The sequence below is a fragment of the Anser cygnoides genome, chromosome 13 (genome assembly GCF_040182565.1).
Source record: "Anser cygnoides isolate HZ-2024a breed goose chromosome 13, Taihu_goose_T2T_genome, whole genome shotgun sequence".
Classification (NCBI taxonomy): Eukaryota; Metazoa; Chordata; class Aves; order Anseriformes; family Anatidae; genus Anser; species Anser cygnoides.
The window spans coordinates 5,828,982-5,843,394 of NC_089885.1; the positions used below are offsets into that span (position 1 = coordinate 5,828,982).

Here is a 14,413-nt window from a genome sequence, read left to right on the forward strand (position 1 = left end):
TCAGTTGCACATTCAAAAAGCCTATGATGGATTCAGGTTATTTAGAGGCCACAACTCAAATGTGGGTTCCTAACTGTGGTTACGGAAATACATATATATCTTGTGAAGAAGTGGGCCTGACTTTCATAGGTGCTAAGCAACTGTACTTCTGCATTTCCATCCGCCTTTACGTCACATCCCACCCTCTGCCACCTTCCTCGTTGTCCACGTTTTTTAAAAGGAATTAACTTGGAAAAGTAGGCTATCTTGTTCTTTGCTTACGGAAGCATCCTGCCCAAAAGAAGCTAGACGCGTGATACCAGGCGAAGGGAAAAGCAGTAGCCAGGTGGGTTGCCACTGTGAAGGCACGACGCCCAACGTGTCCAGTTAGTGTAAAGCTACAGGGGAGCTTGTCTGCTGCGCACCCAGAAATGACTGTCATCTAACGAGTTGCACCTGCCTACAGGGTAGGTATCCTTCCTTCAGTCCGCAGAAAAAATTAGCCAGCTTTGGCATTTAAAGGCCGAAACAGTCAAAATGTTGATTCCTGGCAACATCTTAATGAAGGGCTCAGTGCAGCCTGTAGGAGCCTCTGGACTGGAGGTGATATCCGACAGGATACCACACCAAGAAAAGCAGCCTTCATGTCAGCATAAATCAAAATGTGCAACTCTGAGTTCTTTGGTGTGCAGCGCAGGTCTCTGCTGTGTTATCCTTAGGGTGCAGCTGAGGCTCCTTGCTCTCATTTCCCCTGCCCTGCCTGCTTACTGTGGGTCTCTTAAAGGAATCGGGGGAGTGCAGCTCCTTAGGCTGGAGGAGAGAAGAATTGCAATTGGTTCCTTTATAGGGCAAATCAATGGAGTGTAGGAAAAAGCACTTTACATCTTTACTACAATATAGATGTACTGAAAACACAGCTTGAAAGTGTCCCTGGGCTTTAAATTCAAAAATGGTGTATTTCTGAGCTAGTCTTGCAGAGAACCTGGGTTTTATTACCTGGACATTGACCTCTATGTATAATTTTCATTTCAGGTGGACAGACAATTGCTTTTCAACAGAGTTGTCATCCATTCTATAAGGGTAGCTAGAGATATTTCCTTTGGTTTTATTTTTTAATAATTTCTCTGTTTTGCCAGATAGCAATGAAAAATAAGATAATATGGCTAACAGGCTTTTACAGCTCTGGTTAGTCCTTATTTATATTTTCATCCCCCCAGTTATTTTTTTCTTACTGACTGAAGTTTTCTCTCATGTGTTTTAGAAAGCTTCCTTTTTTATTTCTTTTTACACACAGCTTCTTAGCAAATATCTTATGTCAGCTGGGAAAGCTATATATAAAATGTGTGTGTAAATGTACCTAGAGCTCTCTCTCTCTCACATATACATATATATACATGCACAGTCAATCAATATATATATATATATGCAAAGCCCAGGCAATACAAATTTCTACCAGTTTGTATTAGTGCAAAAGTAGGTTTTTCCTCTATTTTTATTTATATTTAACTTTCCCCGACATTTTTGCCTGTGAACTCATAAGTAAGTCAGTATGGAATGTCTGAAAATGGTCTAATATATTTTAATGCTATATCGGGTCTTTTTTTCAGCTACTCGTCCTTAATCCAGTATGTCTAATAGACTGAAATTTCTCACGCTGTCAGATTTAGCACTTCCTGAATCTTTTCTGTTTCAAGGCTTGTAACTGGTCAGAAACTGTGTCAGACATTATGAAGGCTGTAGCTCTGTCAGAGGGTTATTGACCAAGTACAAGACCAGTATCTATGTGGTATAGCTCTGTCTCCTCCAGGAAAACACATTTCCCAGGAAATCAGTGGTTCAGTAAATACTTCATGCCATGGTTAGGCCCACAGATCCAAGTCAGCAGTGACATATAAACCCCCAGCTCCCGCTGATTTCAATAGGACTTAGGCCAAAGTATCTCTGTGCTTGTGTGTCTCTTGACAGTAAATGCTATTGGAAGTTCATCGGAGCCATCAGAAAGGCCACAAAACGTTCTGATGGTAATTGAAGGGATAGGAGAAAAATGAACTTTTGTAACTCCTTGAGAACTTCTTCAAGCTTTGAAAAATGGCCCAAAGCTTCTCCCCCAGTCTGCTGTGAAATGCTCCTTATTCATCATTGCAAAATCTCTGATGGCCCAGTCAGATTGTTGACATTTCCATTGCTGCTTCTATTTTAAATGTTATAATTAGTAATTTTTCATGCTTCCAGATCGTCCTTTCTCTTAGAAATTTAAACTACAGTGACAAATTGAAGCACATCAGATACCAACATAATGTAGGTACCTGATACAAAGAGATTACTCCCAAGGTAATGTTTTCTCTCTTCCTACCTTCAGTGCCTATATTGTTGTCAAAGATCTCATTATGGAGAGATTGAAATAAGACCATTACGTGTAATAGGTCACCGTTTCACCATGATGCAGTGAGAACGGATTTAGAACTGAGCAGGCATACATTTAAAAAAAATAAAATATATATATATATATTATTACAAGCAAAATTTCTCATTGAAGCCAGGCCATCAAATTCCTCTTCATCTGATAAAGTTATAAATATTGACCGTAGTGGAAGAGCAAAGAGCAACATTTATTACCAAACATAATGAAATGAATCTGCATTATGCAAAAAGTCTTGGTGCTTGTATTCAGTGCTTTCTTTTCTTCAGTCCTAACTAGGAAGTTTGATTTTATGAGGAGAGATAAAAATTTATTTAAAAACTCAGTTTAACAGTCTATTTCCTGGATGAGCATAAATGGCATACCACGGCACTGCTGCTACATCTATCGGTATCGCTAATTTTAATGGAATACGACCTGATTGTAGAATATGGAATGGGTTTTGAGATTTCAGAGGCATGGCCAGTTGGGTTAGCAGGCTGTGCTGCCAGCACTGTGCACGGCTATCTGTGAGGGGCTCGTGAAGATGGCAGACAGTCCCTGAGTTATTTGCTCCAGAAAAGAGGCAGGCAAAAGAGGGTACGGTAGGAGTATATCAAGTAAGTAAAGCTGAGGAAGTAAATTAGGAATTCCTAATTAATCAGTACCATTTTTGGAGGGTAGGGAGAAATTCAATGAAATTGAAAGGCATTACAGATGATAGTAACGGAAGGAAATGATTCTGTACGTAGCATGTTGTTCTGTAGAACTGGTTGGTACAAACTTCCACTAAGGTTGAAAGCCTCAAAGGATTTCAGTAAAAGTGTCAATGTTAAGGTGGTAATGAGAGCACCCGTAATTACAGGAATCTTTGTTGTGGCCTCCAGTTGTAAGATGCATACTGCTTTGCAAATGGAAAGAGCAAACTCCCTTTTGGGCAGGTTTCCTGTTCTGGCTTTTCTCTGTAAGCATAAAAGCATTTTTAAAAGCATCTGGAAGTGACCAGTGTCAGAACACTGGGCTACACAGACACATTTGATCTGTGTTGTGACTTTAGTTTTCTTACCGTGAAGCAGTTCTGGACTGTCCTCATTGCATTATGTTTCATGTCTACTAGGTGAGGAATAACTTCGCGTTTGGCAACAACGGTATAAATATAGAATTTGCCAGTGAGGTCAACTCCTGTGTATACTCCTGGCCTAGCAGGTAAAGAGCCAACGCGTTTCTTCTATGGGATCAAAACTCTACTGAAAACAGCTTGAATTACATACAACTGTTCTGGAAGTGTGCAATACAATAAGCACACTCTAATGCACGCAGGATAGGTACATCTTTTTTCCCACTGCTGTATTGCAAAGGTCAGAACTGTTAAAGAAGCTGTCGTGGTCTTTGAAATAGAGAAATCCCAGAATAGATCTCTACCTTGTCACTTCTTGGATTTTCTTTTGTTGCCTGTCTTGCCTCCTGTAGAGTGCTGGTTAAATTTAAACACCAGTCGTGTCTCTGGACAATACCTCCCAGTCATGAAGTAGATGGTTGCTCTTGTCAGTGGACTTCCGTGTGCTATACATATCCCTCCCATGTTTTGTTTCTTCTCCATCTCTGCCTCTCTTTTAGAATGGAAATACAGAAGCTTTCAGAGCATGAGAAGGCCATGTTCAGCACTTGGCAGACGGAGGCTAACAGTCTTTCTCCTTCTGTTTCAATAGGAGACCGGCAGCGGCCGCCCCCCTGCTGACGTTGCCTGGAAGCCCAGCCAGGGGGCATTGTGGCCGGGCTCTTCTGCGGAGCTGCTTTCTGGGATGGGACTGCAGGAAAAGGGAGTTCTGGTCAACTCCATATCTCCGTCTCTTTATCTTGCTTCTACCCACCCATATATTTGGAAACAAGGGTTTAACATTTTGTCTTAATTAACAGAGGAGGACCTTGTTATATCTCTGCGACAGTCTCTAGAGGAATGAGCTGTGCACTGATGGGTTTAGTGGTTGTTCTGATTGCACCAGCTTGAGAGGAGCCCAGATTTAGGGTACCAAGAATGCTCAAACCACTTTAATTCTCCTCTGCTTCTGGAGAGCAGCTGTGTGTTTGTATTCTAGTGTTCCTTGCATCATTTCTTTTGAAGACTGAACGAGCTGTACCTGCTATTTGCTTCTACCCACAGCAATCCATGCCACCCTCCCAGCACATTTTCTCTTATGCTTTGGGGGCAGTCTGCAAACAGAAACTCTGTGTTTTCTGCTTCCTGTGCATCCGTCTCTGTTCTCCCTTCCTATGCCAAGAGATCTGTATGCCTTCCCTTAGCACTTGACTAATTATCGGTTAACTGTTCTGTTCCTGAGTTTTCCTCAAGCTTTTTGCTTAAGCTCTGCTTTTCAATTGCAATTGGTTGGTAACAGTTTGCCAAACGTAACACTGTCAGCTGTCCATGTCTCCAGCTTTTTTGGTCTTTCCTTCTAAGGTACTAGTGCTTCTAGTCCTGAAGGGTGGAACTGAAAGCTGACAGAGTGGTAATGTTTGTCACCATTATTAGTTTTTTTTTTTCCCTCTATTAAAATTTATGCAAGTCTGGCCAAGTTACACATACTAGTACAGTACAGACAGTGAGTTGTTCAAAAAAGTTAACGTTAGCCTGTGAGGATCAATAGACTACTGTCCTACAACTTAGGGCAAACACAGCCTCCTTCAGAGGGCAGTTGTAGGGACAAGCCTGGTTTAGTCACTCTGAATTGACCGTAGAGGAATCAGCTCTCTATGGGCAGCAACAGGAATGTCAGGAAACTAGGTTTTCTGAAGCAACGTAGAAGCCTTGTGGACAGCCTGCCCTTAAGTCCAAGCTTTCATCTGCACTGCTTATTCTCTTCATAATCACATCACTAAGTCTCATTGTTAACGCAATTAAATGCAGTCGTGGAAAACGTGATTTAATTTCTGCCTTTACTACTGAGATTCTAATGCCAAGTTGCTGAAAATGAAATCTTTTTGAAGTGTTCATTAACTTCATGTTCCCCATTTTCCGGATACTCAGTTTAAGGTGATACCTGATTTGCAGCAGCTCTGTATACTTAGGTCTTCAGCTGGAACTGAGTTTTCTGCATTTAAAGCACCATATAATGTTAAGCATGCTACAAAAAGAATGCTCTCATTTTCCAAATTGGACATCCACATTAATGAATACTTTTACAACACAGAAACTTTCTAATCATTTTTTCAACAGTGTATCCAGATAAAATGGAAGCATTGGGACAATACATTAATCAAAAATGTATTACTAATGTGTACCTTAGAAAAGCCATGAATAAATTTATCATGTGCTCTCAGAGTAGAGTTTGAGTTTGGTGAAACAAAGTGGGTTAAACTAAGCAGAGATGAAATGATCTTGTTCTATAATAAAGCATTCAATCAGGGAGTTGTTCAACTGTTTCTGAGTAACCCCCTGTGGAGGCAAGCCATCAGAAATGGGCTACACGCTAAACAACAAGAAGAAAACAAATTCTGAAAAGCTGCTCATTAACTGAGAACCATCCACCCTTTACACTGAACAAGGCAAGGGTCCTGTGGAAAAAATAATGTGGTCATGTAAGTGAAGGCGGTAGCGCACTGCATAACGCAAAAGATTCAAATTAAGGTTGCATTGGCAATTTTAATTCTGCAATTTCTTAACTTTTGGCTATTTGACTTAGCGTTCTCTATAATGTGCTTTTAACTTGGAATATTGCGTGTAATATATATAAATGTTGTTTTTAAATAAAACTGGTTTGTCTCCAAGTCATGTCATTTTCACACTGCCTGCTGTCACCATTTCTAAAGGAGAAGCAGCTGGTGCGCTAAAAGAAGTTATGGACTTTGAAATCCTGCAAGGTTAGGAACTGAGTGGTTGGAAGGAGATATTTACAGAAGATGTCATCTTTTTTGGTCTGCTAAATTACTCCCACTGTTTTCTCCACTGTGTTTAATGGAGCAAAGCGTAAACATTTGCTGTGGGGTTTTTCGTGTCCATAGTCTGTGAGTAACCCTAACAGGAGCTTGGTGGGGTTCCATGGTTGTGGTTTCTCTGTCCACTGTTCTCACTTTATAAACAGAAATTTGGGGTTCTTCATAACTGTCAGCTGCAAGCGCAGTGTGGCATCTGAGAGCCAAACTGAGCTCTGCTGGCTCAAATGTTAGCAGCAGGAAAGATTCTGTAATCCGAATTTGGTTAACTGCTCTGTTTGTTGTGTTTGGACCAGAACAGAATCCAGTTCCCACTCAGATCGCTGCGCAGGCTCCGTCATGCTAAAGAAATACAAAATACCCAAAGTGGATGGTGAGAATTACAGTGAGCAGGTGCATGTTTGACTACAGGGCCCAGGTCTAGTAAGAAGAAAAAACACACGTTCCTCATTTACTTATTTATTTTACTTGTTTACAAAAGGCATTTTAAGGGATCTCCTTAGTTACTTAAGGAAATTGTGATCTAGCAGTAGTTTTGTGTGTTCGTAGTTACATGAAATATAAACGTTCAGTTTCTCTTGCTAACTCCTTGATGAAGACCTTTAGATCCATTACCACAGTAAGGCATAAATCATTTGAGTTCTTTTAATGGATCTTCCATTTAATGGTCATTGGGTGTTCATTGTGTGCAGTGGTCAAAGAGCTCATCTAGGATTGCTTCTAGGAGTGGAATACAAGTTGATGAGGAGCAGGAAGAACTAGGAGGGAGTGTTTTGCCAAACACACTGCACTACCTAAGAGGTTTGCCTTTCGCTCCTGTGGGTTTCATCATCTGCAATAACATATCCTAGAAACATAACTGGCTTTTAGACCAGTTGTGACGATGGGGATATCGTTGAGACGGTCTTCATTAGAATAGAATGAGAACTGAGCGATCAGTACAAAACTCGGTCTGTTAGGTGTAAAAAATGCTACATAAATGCTTTTTAAGGTGTTCTTTGACCTATGTCACATTTCCTGTGCTTTTGCTGGAGTGAATGTCTTGCATTTCTGGAAGTTAATACTAGATAGCTGCAGACGACTTAGTTCTTAGCTCATAAGCTGGGGCACAGATTGTAGCTGGGAGAATGAGAAAATATGGCCCTAGAGATGAGTTTTGAAAAGTCACAAATTGCATGTGCTATCTCGTTATGATATATGTGCATATTTATCAGAAAGAAGGTGATTCTTTGTAGGAAGAGATGTCATTCAGTGCTCAGTATCATTTCACTGGGTATTTAAAAGAAACTATCATGCATATTTATAAGTTACCAAAAAGGTTTCTCAATGGCTTCTGCCAGTGGCATTCAATCACAGTAGTGCTTAACAATCTTTTCCCAGTTTTGGCTTTATTCTAGGCACAAGTGGCATTAGTGTTGAATTTGACCACCACAGAAGAGGAATTGGGTTAGGGCTCCAGACAGGACTTTAGAAACTGATTTAAAGTACCCAGTGAGATCATACTGCTCTTTTATTGGGTTCTGTTAGCAATGCTGTATTTGTATTAAAGGTCATTTAAGCCACAATACATTCTTACACCATATTTCCGTTGATATTTCTTTAGACAAGGGGTACATTTTCATCACTGTCTTCCATGAGTCGTTAGCTGTAGAGCAAATGAGCTAACACTGAATTTGCTTTCCTAGTCCAGAATCTCCTTGCTATAAGATGTTGCTATAAGGTGAGTTACTGCCTCTTTGCCCTATTTAGCCTCTTGTTCTCATGAAATGTGATCTTCTGTGAATCCTTCTGAAACTGGATTTAAATTGGCCAGTGACCAGAAGTTCTTATCAGTGGGACAGTTCTAGGTGGACATGTCATCACCTAAGGAAACAGGACTACAAATGCAAAATGTTTGTACTAATCCTCAGTGTTCGTAGGAGCGAGAGGGGAGGAAGTCTGAATCCTGGACTCTAGTTTATCTCAGCTCTGAACCTACATGCTCCTTCTGCTATGTGATAAGTGAGCACAGTTAAAGTCGAATTTGTGGCCAGTTGTGTTGAGGTCTGTTACATGGTGTGCGGTGTGCTGCAGCAGGAAATTCCCTTTTAATTCCACAGTAGTATCTATCTACCTGTGAAACATAGCAAGTGTGATGAGTTTTTGATCCATTTCTGTTTTGTCTTTTTTTTTTTTCTCCCCAGCAGTTGGTCTGAAGCCGTTTAGGTATGGAGCTTGAATGGATTTTTATAGCCAAGTGCTAGATGTACCTTATATCTGCATAAGCCTTTGAATTTATGTTTGCATGTGTCTCAGTCTGTGTACTCACAATTTCCTCTTCACATGGGGCGAAAAAAAAGTAACTTCAAACCTATGCTGGTGGTGGTAACTTGTGAAAAGTGTTGCTGGCTCATTTGCGTATCTATCACTTGTTACATTTCACAGACCCTAGCGTTTCTCCCCCTTTCAGATTTATTCTGAAAAGCTTTGTTCCTACTGATCCACACACCAGATGCTACTGTATTTTCTGGATGTCTGAACTCTCCACTCAAAACCTGTCAATGTCTTTTGTATAGCTATTACGTGCAGCTAACTGAAAAGTGCTATTTGTGTACCATGTCATTCCATGGTACGATTTTTTTCTTTTTATTTTGCTAGTAGAAGCTCTTAATGCAGTTGCATTTGTGCTGGAACAACAGGGTTTATACAGGAATAACTACGTCAGGACTGCACAGGAGGTTTCTGATAACTGTGTCATCCAAGAACATGAAAAGATGCGTGACGCAGAAGCCCATGTGTCAGCAAACCTAGGCTTTTTGTGGTGCGTGTCTTCCTCAAGCAGCTAGTTTTATTATATTTGTACAAAATACAGCTTTACTGGTGCTGTTTCATTTGCTTTGGAGCTCTTTGCCAGCGAGGAAGACTGCAGTCCTGCCACGGTGAGGTAGTGCTAATGTGGGCCTGACCTTATGAGGGTTCCCTAGTGGATGCATGTTTAAACCTGAAAAATGAATCTGTACTTGGGAGGTTTGCTTTCTTTAATATTTCCAAGCTGCCAACTTCTACCAGAGATGGAATTAGTACTAGCGAAAGGAGCATTGGACAGCTGGGAGATGGCCTTAAGAGCCCCACCGAAGGATGCAATTGGCTGCTGTCAGCATCGCCTCCCTGGAAGGGTGCAAGGTTTAATGAGTAGTTCTGGCTGTCAGTACGTAAGGTATTGCATTGTTCTTAGGAATGATTTCTGGTAAGAATCAATACAAAACTGAATGTAAATAATAAAGTATAGCACTGGAGTAAAGCCTTTCCAAAGGCTTTGTCTGTTAAATACCAGAACATACCTGGAGCAGACGAGTCTGGATACCTATTCTCATAGAATATTTTTGAAATAATAAGTGGCACGGAGAAATTCTGTATAAAACTGCAGTGTGTTGGGATGCAGACCCAGTACTTTCCAAGGAAAACTCCAGCAAACAAAAGTCAGTGGTTTAAAAAGATCCTGTCAGAATGCCACTTCTCCGAAGGCTGTTTTTCCAACCTTCTGTCGTAGTGGTTTCAAGTTGTGTTAGAGCTAAGGCAGGCTTCAGCATGGCAGAGCTGCTTAAGCTGGTATGTCACATGTGCAGTTCGTGCCTCAGCATCTGCTGAGCACCCAAACTAAAGGATCCAGAAGTGCACCTCCTTGAACCCAGATCAGCAGGCTCTCTGAGCAGCTAGGGCTCTCACCGTGTTTCTCAGTGGCAAGAGGTATGAGCCTTAAGCGGTTTAAACTGCTGCTTCCTACTGGCCCCTCAGAATTAAATCGCTTGGCACAGTAATTGGCATGTCCTCATTGCCTGAAGCCTTAACGCTTTTAATGATGTCCAAACAAATTAGCTATTAAGCAAGTTATGAAGCAGCTCAGTGGGAACTGACTTGGGTAAGCTGAGGATCAAAGCACGAAGCTGTAAAATGAGTCCTGAAGTGCTAATAACTTCTAATAACTTTAAAAGAGAGAGAATTAAATTGTGGAAAGGTTGGCTGTGTCATATTCTGATGATTTAGAGAGCAGCATAGTTGGGATGCGTTGCTGTTTGTATTTTGACTGGAAGAAACTAGTGAGAAAGCATCAAACTAGCATGTGTGCTTTAAAGGTGTTCAAAGATGAAAGAGAAGAACCAGCTAGGATGGATCTATTTTCTCTGCACTGCTCCGTGAGAGACAATGAAATGTGTTGTGCTTTTCTAAATTCCTGGTTGCCCTCAAGGTGCAGCACCAGGGGAATGAGATTGGATCTGACCTTTCCCGAAGAGCAGCTGAACGTGGTCAGAGCCATTGCCAGCAGCGTGTTTACCTGGCTGTGCATGAGGACTCGGCTTGATCTGAACAACTTGAATCCCTAACAGTATGCGCAAAGTGAGAATCCAGCTGGTTCCTTTGTCGTACACATTTAGAAAGGAGCATCCTCTTCTTATATTCTCAGTAGATCTGATGCAGTGCTCAAGGCGCAAGACACACAAAACCTTTCTGTCCATCCCTCTCCTCGTCACAGCTGTTTCAGAAACTGGTGTGGGTTTTCCTTTCCTGCCTTTCTTCTTCTTCATCTGCTTTCTTGTCCTTGCTCCCTCTAGTGTTCTCATGTTGGTGCTGTTTCGTTCTGCTCTAGGCCAGGAGATTTAGTATTAAACTGGTTTATTTTCCCTGCACTTTGCATAACGTGGGAATGACATCACCCTACCTGTCATGCCCTTCAAAAAGAAAAATAGCACTTAGTCTCTGCAACCTTACTTCACCTCCTTATATCACCATAGCAGCATGCCACTGCCAGCCTTTCACAAACCTTAAGGCCAACTTAAAATTCATTAGATTTTCAAAAATAAGCCTGTATCTTTTTGATGATTTCCAAGCCTTTAAAATATTCTCATTTCATGGTTTTGGTATTTCTTCTAAAATTTTCTTTCAGATTCAAGGAGCTGGGATATTAGGAATAACGTAGGGTATGACATTTGGGATTTAGAGCCCGCAGATCTGGTAACTTTACAGCAACAATCATTGCACCCAGATGTTGTGCTAGTTCACTCCAGACTGTGATTTACTCTAGCTGCAAGAGCTTTCTTAGTGATGAGATGTACCATCCTGCATATTAGTCAAAAATTGGGAAATATGAAAGGGAACTGGAGATCTCTGTATCACTACATCAGTGCTGTAGAGAGAATGTGTAAATAAGAATGGGGCCTCCTCTTTACACCACGTTGAAAGATTCTATACAGATTTTTTACTGAAACTTAACCGTTTTATATGCTGTACAAATGTGTGTTACTTCCATATATATCTCATTTACATGAGAGTGTCTGCATACTTCTTTGTGCACATATATATTTCAAAGATGAGAAAATATATTGAGGTCTCCTTTTTAACAAGGAACCCAGATCTAGACTATAGAGACTAAAGTCTTTTGAATTCAGGGCTTTTTAGTTGGTGTTATAAATAAAGTTGGAACATTTCAAACAGCCCTCTTAAAAAGTGCACACGGTCTTCGTTCATTACTGAAAATGAACTGACATTTCAGATGTTAAGAAAGAAGACTATGTAAGAGCAAAAACTGAGCTTTTGTCTTTTAATTTAGGAGTGATCCATTGCTTATCTGTACTATATAAGATAAGCAAGGCAAAGAAAAGAGCTTGAATTACTGTAGCATAAGTGTAGTCTGTGTATCCCTGGTACTACAGTGATAAATGTTTTGAATTAGACCGGCATACAGTTCTTTCAGTAGAACTAAATTTAGTAATAAATGAATAAATAAATATAGGTTATAGTCAAATGTTTTAAAGTAAGTCCAGCAAAAGTCATCAGATGTCACGGTCCTCTTCATGGACCTCTCAACACCCTCGTGTTGAATTGTGACGTGATCTTTGGTTGGGGTTCAGGTTTATAACTATGAGGAGAAATCCCTCCTGACACTGGGTAGATTTGGAGGCAGTTGGCTAGGGATGAGGAGTCCTCTGCTTTTGCAGGACCACCGAAGCAGAAGAGTTTCCTTTACAGATGCCCGTTGGCACGTTACGTGGAGGGATGCTATCTCCAAGAGACAGGAATGTCTTCCTCAAGTTCCCAGGAGTGCATGAGTGGGTGAGTGACAGCTGAGCACCGAGTCCATGGTGAGCTGCATGTCTGCTGATTACCACCTTCCTCCGCTCACCCTTCCAACAAGCGGTTTCCTGAAATCTATTTCAGGGAGTTTGCGTTTTTGTCACTCTGCGTTAGGCTGCGGTGCAGTGCGGCGCGTCCCTTCGTGCTGCAATTGGTCCTGCTGTCTGGAATGGGACACTGCACCTTGGGACATGGCGTGGGTATTGGGGAATTTAAGTCATCAGGCTTTCTCCAGCACATCTTTCATGTTGTATCATCAGCTGATTGCAGAGCTGGCTGCTGGGTGCCCCCTGCATCGCGAGGGAGTAGAATAAGCGATGCAATACCCTGTCTTGACCAAAACGATCATTCTCCAGGGATACTTGGGCGTATTCCTTCTAGCTCAATGGAGTAATGTTACTGGGTGGTAGACACTTCCTCGCACGCACAAAAAAAGAAGAAAAGCAACGCTTTTGCTGAAAGCCCAAAATATTACCGTATAGCATATGGCGCCCTAAGATAGGAGTAAACTTGCAGCATCCGCTTCTGTCTGGCTTCCTGTGTTATGTTAAAGGTGTTGCTCTGGGATCTGTAGTGTAGAAACGGAGTTGCTACGGGGCATGGAAAGTGTTTCATCTGTGCCTAAGAGAAAAGCAGACACTACACAACTCCTTAGAGGCTGTGTATCAGATGAGTACCCTGAGAGTAAGAGCCCAGCTATGGTGATCCATGTGGAAACGTTATTCCTAATTAGCTGTGTCAGGTAAAGCAGCCCACTCCTGGTGACCTCATTTTTTGTGGGTGTCTCCAGGATAACCTGAAGACACATTGCAGCAAGCCAGAAGGTGAGAGGGACTCTCTCGTGTCAGAGTACAGAAATACCAGCAGTGACCCAGAGCTGTTCCCATGTCCTGGCCTGGGAAGAAGAGCTGCTGGGAGCAAGCTACTCTGGATTCCTGATGTCAGCTGGTGGGTAAAGAAAAATTCCAGTCCTTTTTTCTCCTTTCACGAGGTTTTTACAGCAGTGCCTGTTCTACAGAGTCCCTCCTAATTTACACAGCTGAAGTGTGAGGAAAGCCAAACTACTCATATCTATTTGGTGAAATTATCTAACTAGTTACGTAGGTGCAGACTGGATTATTTTAACTGCTGCAGTGTACACGTGATCGTACATTGCAGAGAGGTTCCGTGGCACGTGTAAATTGCATGATGTTGCTGAGTACACCATTTGCTTTTTCAGTGGAAACTCTTTTTCCTATAGAGTGGCTATACGATATTTTGGGCACTGAGGAGCAGGTTCTGGAAGAGCAGGCAGTCCAGATTGCACCAAGGACAATGTCTGTTACAGGCCTGATTGTGCAGCATGCGTGGGTTTGTGCTCGAGCCGAAGTAACGTGCGTTTTGCCGATAACGGTCCGTGCCCTCTCTGCTTCCCAACAGCTGGCTTACAGAAAGAAGCACATGGTGAAGTGGCACCTGCTGAAGCCTGGAATGACAGTCATAATCCGGGAGTGTCTCATTATCTGATCAGCAGTAATACATATTTTCCTCTCATTGCTGTACCCTTGAAGAACATGGCTAAATACAAGGTGCCTTACGAGTTCAGGGGGCATTTTCAACAGTGCTAATGGCGCCAGCAAAATGACATTATTGGGATATGATTGCAGAATCCTGGCAACAGGAATGAAAGGCAGCAGAAGTGCTGCTCCTTTTGTTCTACCCAAATGATACCAATCACTGGCCATGCTAATGGTACCTTCAGCGAGACGTGCCAGTAGAAAATCAGTGGCTTTTTTTGGCATATGCATTCCTAGAACACTTTTTGCAATGTGACCATAGGGGGTTGACACAAATTACTATACTGCTAGCACAGCTGTCCTACATAATTTGTTGTTGCATAAAGTTATAATTAACGATTTTAACAAGTACCAAGGCAGGCATGTTAGGAATCTGCACTACAGAGCTTCGGGTTCTTTAATAAGGCACATCTGTTACAAATTATATAGAGTTTTTTTTTTT

General features: G+C 41.6%; 1 protein-coding gene across 4 annotated transcripts in view; it reads left to right on the top strand.

Annotated features, from left to right (window-relative positions):
- Positions 1–14,413, top strand: part of C13H8orf48 (chromosome 13 C8orf48 homolog) — a 101,555-nt gene that overhangs the window by 32,048 nt on the left and 55,094 nt on the right. For 2 of the 4 annotated variants that reach the window (XR_010834832.1, XR_010834833.1), the window contains exons 9-10: positions 12,311–12,394; positions 13,206–13,363. The exons of 1 other annotated variant lie outside the window; for it this stretch is intronic. The gene's annotated coding sequence lies outside the window, so the exon portion shown is untranslated. Of the gene's footprint in view, positions 1–4,086; positions 6,143–12,310; positions 12,395–13,205; positions 13,364–14,413 lie in introns of those variants that run through there. One more of the 4 variants, XM_067005153.1, reaches the window with a different exon arrangement.